Raw genomic sequence first — 8,318 nt, 5'->3', positions numbered from 1 at the left:
ACCAGCTCGCTCGGGGGTTCTTCCCATCTCCTTGGGCGCTAGGGTCCCCCACCAGCGTCCAGCAGGCGCCCTAGGTGTGGAGTTCCCATCTCCCCACTCAGCAATGATTCTTTTAAAATACATTGGTTCAAGTCACCTCCCTGGTCAAAATTCCCCAGTGGCTCCCGTGTCACTCAAGTTCAGGCCACCCCACGATGGCCTGCAAGGCTCTCCGTGGCTCAGGGTCCCCCCACCCCCCCATCCTCTCTGCACCCCAGCTCACTCATGCTGCCCAGATACACTGACCCATCTCCTGTTCCTGGCAAAGCTGGAGGCCATCCACACCGCAGGACCTGCGTGCAAGTCCCTCTGCCCCGCCCACTCCTCCTCCAGGTCTCTACTCAAATATTATCACCTTCTCAGGGACACCTTCTTCTTAACCGATAAAAAGGAGCTCCCTTCCCCTTCATTTCCCTTCACTCTCTTTCTACTTTAGTCCTTTTTTTTTTTTTTTTTTTTGGCTGCACTGTGTGCAGCACGTGGGATCTCAGCTCCCTGACAAGGGATTGGAGCACACCCTCCTGCAACAGAAGCAGAAAGTCTTAACCGCTGGACCTCCAGGAAAGTCCCTATTCACTTATCATGACCCGACATATATATTTTAGTTTTTTTTTCTTCTTCTTCTTTGAATTGTCTACTAGAATGTAAACACCACGAAAGAAGGAAATCTGCTTTGTTGACTGCTAGATCCCCAGGGCCTAGGAAGCGCCTGGCAAGTAACATCACTCAGTCAATGACTGTCGAATGAATGAACAGAAAGGCCCAGCAGACCAACGGGACCAAGAACCCTTCTGCCACAAATGCCCAAAGAGGCAGGAGGGAAATTGTCCACCCCAGGATACCCCCCGCACCAGTTCCCTCTGCGCGTCCAACTTCCCCTCTTCTCACCCCCACGCCCTACCCACCAGCACTAAGAAGAGGTACGTAGTTGCTATTGGCAGGAGCAAAGGAGGCAACAAGGCAAGGGCGAGGCACAGGGAAAGCCAGGGGCAAGGAGAGAAGCCCTCCTTCTCCATGCCAGGTAACCCCCTCGGGTGAAGATACAAGAATGGCCCGTGATCCTGTGGCCCAGGGACAAGCACGGTCCACATCTGGTGCATAAACGTCCTTCCAGACGTTCATATGTGCAAAGATACACAAGCATATTAATCACTTTTCAACTTTCATGGTAGACTTGACTCCAGACAGAGATCTCTAGGGGTTAATCCCAAAGGACTGTAAAATCCAAAGATCAGCTCAACAGAAGAGACGGGCAGAGGGCAGGTGGAGAGGCTTACACTTGAACAATAGTCTCCCTGAGCTTTCCGAACGCTGAGAGTTTCTCTGCTCCAAGGTCAACAAACATAATTGTTTTGGTTAAGTGTTGTGTTTAGGTAAGTGATGTCAAAAGGGTCAAACATGTTTTCATTCTCAAGGTTTATCAGAAACACGAAGTGCCACAATGTAGCACTGAATTGTCACCGTCTTCCTGGAGACCTTTGAGAACTTAATGAGTTCGTCCTTTTACACTAGGAGAGAGTTCAAACTGAAAGAATCTTTCCGACGAATCACATTAAAATTTACTCCAGACAGCCAGTGCTCTGAGCTAGAAGAGTAAAGACAAGTCTGCCACATGCACTTCAGTTGCTTACATGGCCTATGATTCCCTAAGAAGAAGCCCACAATTTATACCCCAGCCAAAGAGAAGGATGAGCGGGCCAGCTCTGCCTCTGGGAAGAAGAGGAGGAAGAAGAAGGAGGCATATTTTAGTTGCACGGGGAAAATCCTAAAGCGAACCCACCCGGACTTCAGTGGGTGCTTCTGGATCTTGGATGCACTGGGAGCTCTGGAGGACTTGGTGGCTGGAACGGGTTAGCCTAGAGGCGGTTAGACTGTCCCTCTACATCTACAGAAGAGCCGTCAGCAGCAGAGAGATCCTTGAGGCAGTCAAGCAGAGATGCTCTCTGAAGAGCTTGGGAATAAATGAAGTGAACCTGAATGGCCCTGTTGTTGAAAAGATTACACTTGTCAAACAAAATTGGATCCGCTGGAGGACTGAGCTGGAAGATGAAGTATCTGACAAGTACCCGCTGCAATGGTGTTCTTGGTGTGACACACCTGGTCTCTGGGTCTTGCATTTTTAGTCTCAGACTTAATTTGTGAAAAAAATAAAAATAAAGGAAAGACACTTTCAAAAAAGAAGAAAATTTACTCCAAATGTCGTTTAACTTTTGGACTTTAAATAAGAGATGAAGGTTTTCCCTAAATCAAAATGTATCTTCTTGCTTAATGCGATGATAAATTTCCACAGAAGCTGCCCAGATTATACTTCAATGAAACCAAAGATGCAGAGAGGTCACAAGGAAGAGATTGAAGTGACTTTCAATATAAAGCAATTAGAGGTTCAGGAAAAGCAACCCTTCTGGATGTCAAAGTTGTCCAGACTCTCAAATCTTGACTTTGTTGATTTAGAACACCATGGTGCTAAGTGGCATGGAGGCATCCCCGTACCAGCACGTTCCTTTCTAAACTTTTTCTCCCCCTTTCTCTTCATGCTCTGCACCTATGCCTACCACAGAGTAGATACAGAGAAGGTTTGTACTAAAAGTTATAAATGAACGGATGAATAAATATCTCTACATGTCCATCAGAAATTCCACTACCTCCTGGTAAATTTTTTAATATCAAGTTTGCATTTGTTATCTTACTGATTCATAGTAAAAACCAATGTGTGTAATTATTTTGCCAACAGCCTTCCCAGTAGACAGCAGCATATGGTGGGAAGATCATGGGTTTCTGAATATATATATAAATTTGAGGCTTTACTACCTCTTGTGCCCTTGGACAAGTTGTCTGACTTTCTTTTGCCCCAAATGTCTTGTTTGTGAGATGGGAATACTAGCATGTATTTTGTGTTGGGAGAGACAACTCTCCACAACCAAAGAAGAAACAATTCTTCCCCATTCTTGGCAGGTCAAGTTCTCACACTGCCATCGCTCTGGTTCTCTGCAGCCAGAAATGTTCTCGGCTTTTAAGGACTCGTGTGATCCCCTTGGCTCCACGGGGATAACCCAGGGCCATCTCCCCACCTCAAGGTCCTCAATCACATCTGCCACCTAAAGGAATGTACTTACATTTCTGGGCGGTGGGGATTTAGGATTTAGATTAATTAAGACTTCGGGGAAGGACATTATTCTTCTGACCACACTCTACTTCTAGAAGCCTCCTAAGATTTGCTAATTCTCAAAATTGTTCAACTTGACCATTTCTCAGAAAGGTTACAATTTTTCTAAAGGTGAAAGTCAGGAAAAGTCATTTATTCAAATATATTTATGAGCAGCTCTGTACGCAAACAAAAACAAAAAGCACTGTGCTAGGTGCTCCAGCCTTGAGGATAAATTAGTCAAGAAGCCTATCCTTAAGGAAATTGCACTCTACCGTTGAAGGTGAGAAACAAATTATTCTGAGAGCATCGGGGGTGAACAGGAGTTCTGTAGAGCAGTGCTTCTCAAACTTTAACATGCCTGCATGTCTCCAGTTAAAATGTACATTCAACAGCACAAAATGGGGAGTAAGGCGGGTGGAAGGGGTGAGCACCGAGATAAGAGCAGACACAGGTGAAGAGACCAAGAAAGAAAACCAGAATATTCCTGGGCCGGAAGAACGTGACCAATCACTGCCAGCCATGAGCCTGCCACCGTTGCTGCTGCACCCGGTCTGCATGTGATGGGTATGCACGGATGAAGGTTCGCTCTCCCCGCATCCCTCCACTCCCTCCCTCCCTCCCTCCCTCTCACTCTTCCTCTCTCTCTTTCTCGGCCTTTCTCCCCTCCTCTCATTCTCCCCTCCTTTCTCCGCCTCCTCTCGTTCTCCTTTCTCCCCTCCTCTCATCTCATTCTAGCCGTGTACACACGGCTATATTTAGAACAGATAACCAACAAGGACCTGCTGTATGGCACAGGGAACTCTGCTCAGTATTCTGTAACAACCTAATTGGGAAAAGAATTTGAAAAAGAATAGATACATGTATATGTATAACTGAATCGCTTTGTTGTACACCTGAAACTAACACAACATTGTTAATCAACTATGCTCCAAAATAAAGTAAAAAGTTTAAAAAAAAAAAAGAATGTATGGGCTTTCAATGCATTAACAGTGTGACTTTGTCACCAATAGAAATCACTGATATTTTCATATCTTAGGATATCATGTAAGCTCATCATAACCTTGAAATTATGGTAGTTATTAGACTTGCTGCTAGATCTTGTTACATATAATGTATATAATATATAATTTACACATTATAATGTGTAAAGAATCACATATGTTTTGCTATCACAAAATTTTTTGAAAGAATATATGGGTTTTCAGATTGAAAGGGCACACAAAGTGTCAAGAAGGACAAATTTTAAAAAGATTTTAAGACTAACACCTAGAACATTGTGGTGATACTTCAGAAAACCAAAGGTAGAAAGAAAATCCTAAAACTTCCAAAGAAAATAAATAAGTAGACTAAAAAATCCATGGCAATCGGATGGTATTGCATTTCTCACTGTCATACGGGGGGCAGGAAGACAATGAAACAGTACCTTGAAACTATTTTCAACTTGTAATTATTACCTAGTCCTTTAAGAATGAGGAGAAAATAAATGTTTTCTAATATTCAAGAAGTTAAAAGTTTGTAACCTGTGAACTGTCTCTGAAAGAAATGCCTAGACAACATGCTTAGGGGAAAACAAAAGCAAGAACAAAAAATTAAGCTAAATGATGATACAGTCTAATAGCAGTTTGGAATTGTATCACAATATGAGACTGTGAGGAAAGGAAAGAAGGAAAAGAAGAAAAGGCATGAGAAGATTTTCCTATTTTTGAGAGAAGGAAGAAGATACTGGACAGGAAAAAATGTAAGTTTTAATATGTCTATTGATGGTTTTTAATGTTATTTTTTAAACAGCAGAAAGGAAGGTGTATATAACTTTAATAATCCCTCTAAAGCAATACACTAGCAAAAGAAGCTAAAAAATACAGACTGGGAAATTTGTCTACATAAAAACATAAAACTCGGGCTTCCCTGGTGGCGCAGTGGTTGAGAGTCCGCCTGCCGATGCAGGGGACACAGGTTCGTGCCCCGGTCCGGGAAGATCCCACATGCTGTGCAACAGGAGAGGCCACAACAGTGAGACGCCCACGTGCCACGAAAAAAAAAAAAAAACAACTGTAAAACTCGCATGGGCCAAAGAAGTTTCATACTGGAGAAAATATTTGCAAATCATATGTCTAACAAAGGATTTGCGTCCAGAATATATCAAGAACTCTCAGAAATCAACAGTAAGAAACCAAAAAACCCAGGTTTTTGGTGAGAAAATTATAGAATAGTCACTTGACCAAAGAGGATATGCAGAAGGCAAACAGACACATGTACAGATACTCTCCATCACTGGGCATTAGGAAAATGCACATGAAACACAACAAGACACCATGTCACATGCATTAGAGTGGATAAAATAAAAAATACAACACCAAATGCTGAGCAGATGCAATGCAGTTGGAACTCTCAGGCACTGATGATGGAAGTGCAAATGGTAAAGCCACTTTGGAAAACAGATTGATGATTCCTTACACTGTTAGACGTACACTTAACACATGACCCAGCAAGTTTACACCTAGATATTTCCCCATAAGAAATGAAAACTCAGTTTGCTCTACAACCTGTACATGATTGTTTACAGCAGCGCTAGTCAGCCAAAAACTGGACACGACACAAACGTCCATCAATAATAGAATGGATGAGCAAATGGTGATATACAGGGGAACACCAGACCATGAAGAGCAGGAAAGATCTGTGCCCACACTCAGTGACATGGAAGAATCTGTCAACGCCACACTGAGCAAAAGAAGCCAGACCTGATAGGGCACATCTTGTATGCTGTCATTTATACAAAGTGCAAAAGGAGCAACGCTCGAAGGGAATGCAGACCTGGAGAGTACACAAGTCAGATGCGGGTAATACTTTGTTTCTTAATCTGGGTGATGGTTATAGGGGTATGTTCAGTTGTTGAAAATTTACCAAGTTGTGTACTTATGATCTATGCCCTTTCCTACAATAAGTTACACTTGAACATTTTTTAAAGAAGAAAATACATAATGTAGGCCCCCAAATACCCAATAAACGTGTAAAAAGGATTAATCTACTACTATTTAGGGGAATATAAACTAAAGCACTGGTGACATACCAGTTCTATCCATCAGAGTGGCAAAATCATGAAGATAAAAATATAAATATTTTAGGAGGGTGTGGAAAATGGGTACTTCCATGTATGTATTGATGATTGCACCAATGGGCTCAGCCTTTTGCAGAGTAATCTGGAAGTTTATCTATTCATGTGTTTCAGTGTGCACACCATGTGACCAAGCATTTCCACTCATATAGATATCTGCTCTTCCTGCATAAAGAGGCATGCACAAGGCTGTCTACTGCATCATCATTTGTAAAACCAGAAAACTGGAAACAATGCAAGTTCCTATCCAAGGAAAATGAATTTTGGAACATCTCTAAAAATAATGAGCTGAATGGCGATACATGAGCCCAGGATGCCAGCTGGATACCTGTGGCTGTGTGACCATCAGTCTATTTCTTTCACCACTGAAAGTAATTTAAAAGCTGCCTGATTGACTCGGCTGTCTTGGTTATTTAGTTATAAGGATAGAGTGGAGCAGGTCAAGGGACAAGAGTCCTAGCACATGCTATGTAGTCAATAAACATTTCAATAGAGGCGTCATTGTTGGAGGTGTTAATGAAAGCCATCCACTTCCTCTGGTCTGTTTTCCCTGTAACAGTAGTGATCTCAGAGGAGCTTCCATGGCTATGTGTTTATGACTCATATAAACATACAGATGTTTAATGGAAATGTAAATAATCGAAAAGTTAAAAAAATAAATAAAAATAATGAGCTGTATACCAACACAAGACGTAGTCTTAAGTACTTTTAAAAGGATATCATGGAACAGTATAAAATACATAATTTACTTTTTAAAGATATTTATATATGTGGGAAGAATGATGTATAGAAATTTTTTTTTTTTTTTTGCGGTACGCGGGCCTCTCACTGCTGTGGCCTCTCCCGTTGCGGAGCACAGGCTCCGGACACGCAGGCTCAGCGGCCATGGCTCACGGGCACAGCCGCTCCGCGGCATGTGGGATCTTCCCGGACCGGGGCACGAACCCGCGTCCCCTGCATCGGCAGGCGGACTCTCAACCACTGCGCCACCAGGGAAGCCCAGAAATTTTTTTTAAGTGTATAGAAGAGAGGAGCAGAAAGGTTCTCTTAGACTGCTACCGGGATTTTCCCTTGGGAAGGGAGTGAGACTGGGGGAGGGAAAAATTGAAAGGGATTCTTACATTTCATGCTCTACGCCTCTGTATAGTTTCTGTACCAAACCTTTTACAATGATAGTATATTCGTGTATTATCCATGCCATTTAAAAAATGTCAAAGAGGTTTTTTACACTGAAGAAAACAGAGTAGAAATAAAACTAGACTCTAACAACAGTTCAGATAAACTTAGTGGCAGATACTATGACTACTACGAATGGGTTCAATATCACGGTGAGTATAAGCAAGAATATTCCCACACAGAATGTGGCCTTTAGGAAAACATAAATCCTATAACTGGCTGCCTGAAACAGATACAACTAAAAGAATTCTTTTAACTGACAGACAAAACGTAGGCGAGATTCCAGGCAGGTGCTGAGACGGGCAGGTTGTGACAAATGCATGCTGTTTTCAAAGGTGATGAAAACAGTCAGGGAGTAGCTGAGCCCTGATTGCCGTAGTCTTGGTCTGTTTCTCACGATTATGCTGTCTGTGTGGCCTTCGTGGGCATTTGACTTGGAGGCCACTCAACCCCGTGAGAACACTGTAAGAGCAGAGTTACAAAAGCATAATGGTAACAATCATAAAAACAATCATCACAGCCATAAAAAGTACTTGTTAACACCAGTATCGTGGTAAAAGCACTGAGAGATGAGCCAGTCATTCCATGAAAGTTGGAAACTACAGGTTAAAGAATGAAAGTCCAACAAAACTGAATTTTTATGTCCCAAACAACAGCTGAACATAACACATACTATAAAAATAACTGAAATTCAAGAAAAAATAAGAGATAAATTGACATTAGAAACCAAATTGTTCCACTATAAAAGCAGCCAAAGCTACCATTTATTGAGATTTTCCTAAGTGCCTGAAACTGTGCTGGGCACCTTACATACATCATCTCAATCCTCGCAGCCCTATAAGGCAG

General features: G+C 42.4%; 1 pseudogene; it reads left to right on the top strand.

Annotated features, from left to right (window-relative positions):
- The first annotated feature begins 584 nt into the window (after positions 1 to 584).
- On the top strand, positions 585 to 2,784 carry LOC149749459 (histone H2B.N pseudogene; annotated as a pseudogene).
- The last annotated feature ends 5,534 nt before the right edge of the window (positions 2,785 to 8,318 follow it).

Source organism: Delphinapterus leucas, chromosome 4 (genome assembly GCF_059928025.1).
Source record: "Delphinapterus leucas isolate spDelLeu-1000000601 "Yukka" chromosome 4, BTC_Dleu_Yukka2, whole genome shotgun sequence".
NCBI classification, from domain to species: Eukaryota; Metazoa; Chordata; class Mammalia; order Artiodactyla; family Monodontidae; genus Delphinapterus; species Delphinapterus leucas.
Note: the sequence above shows the minus strand (reverse complement) of the source record. Positions and strands in the feature narration are given on the sequence as shown.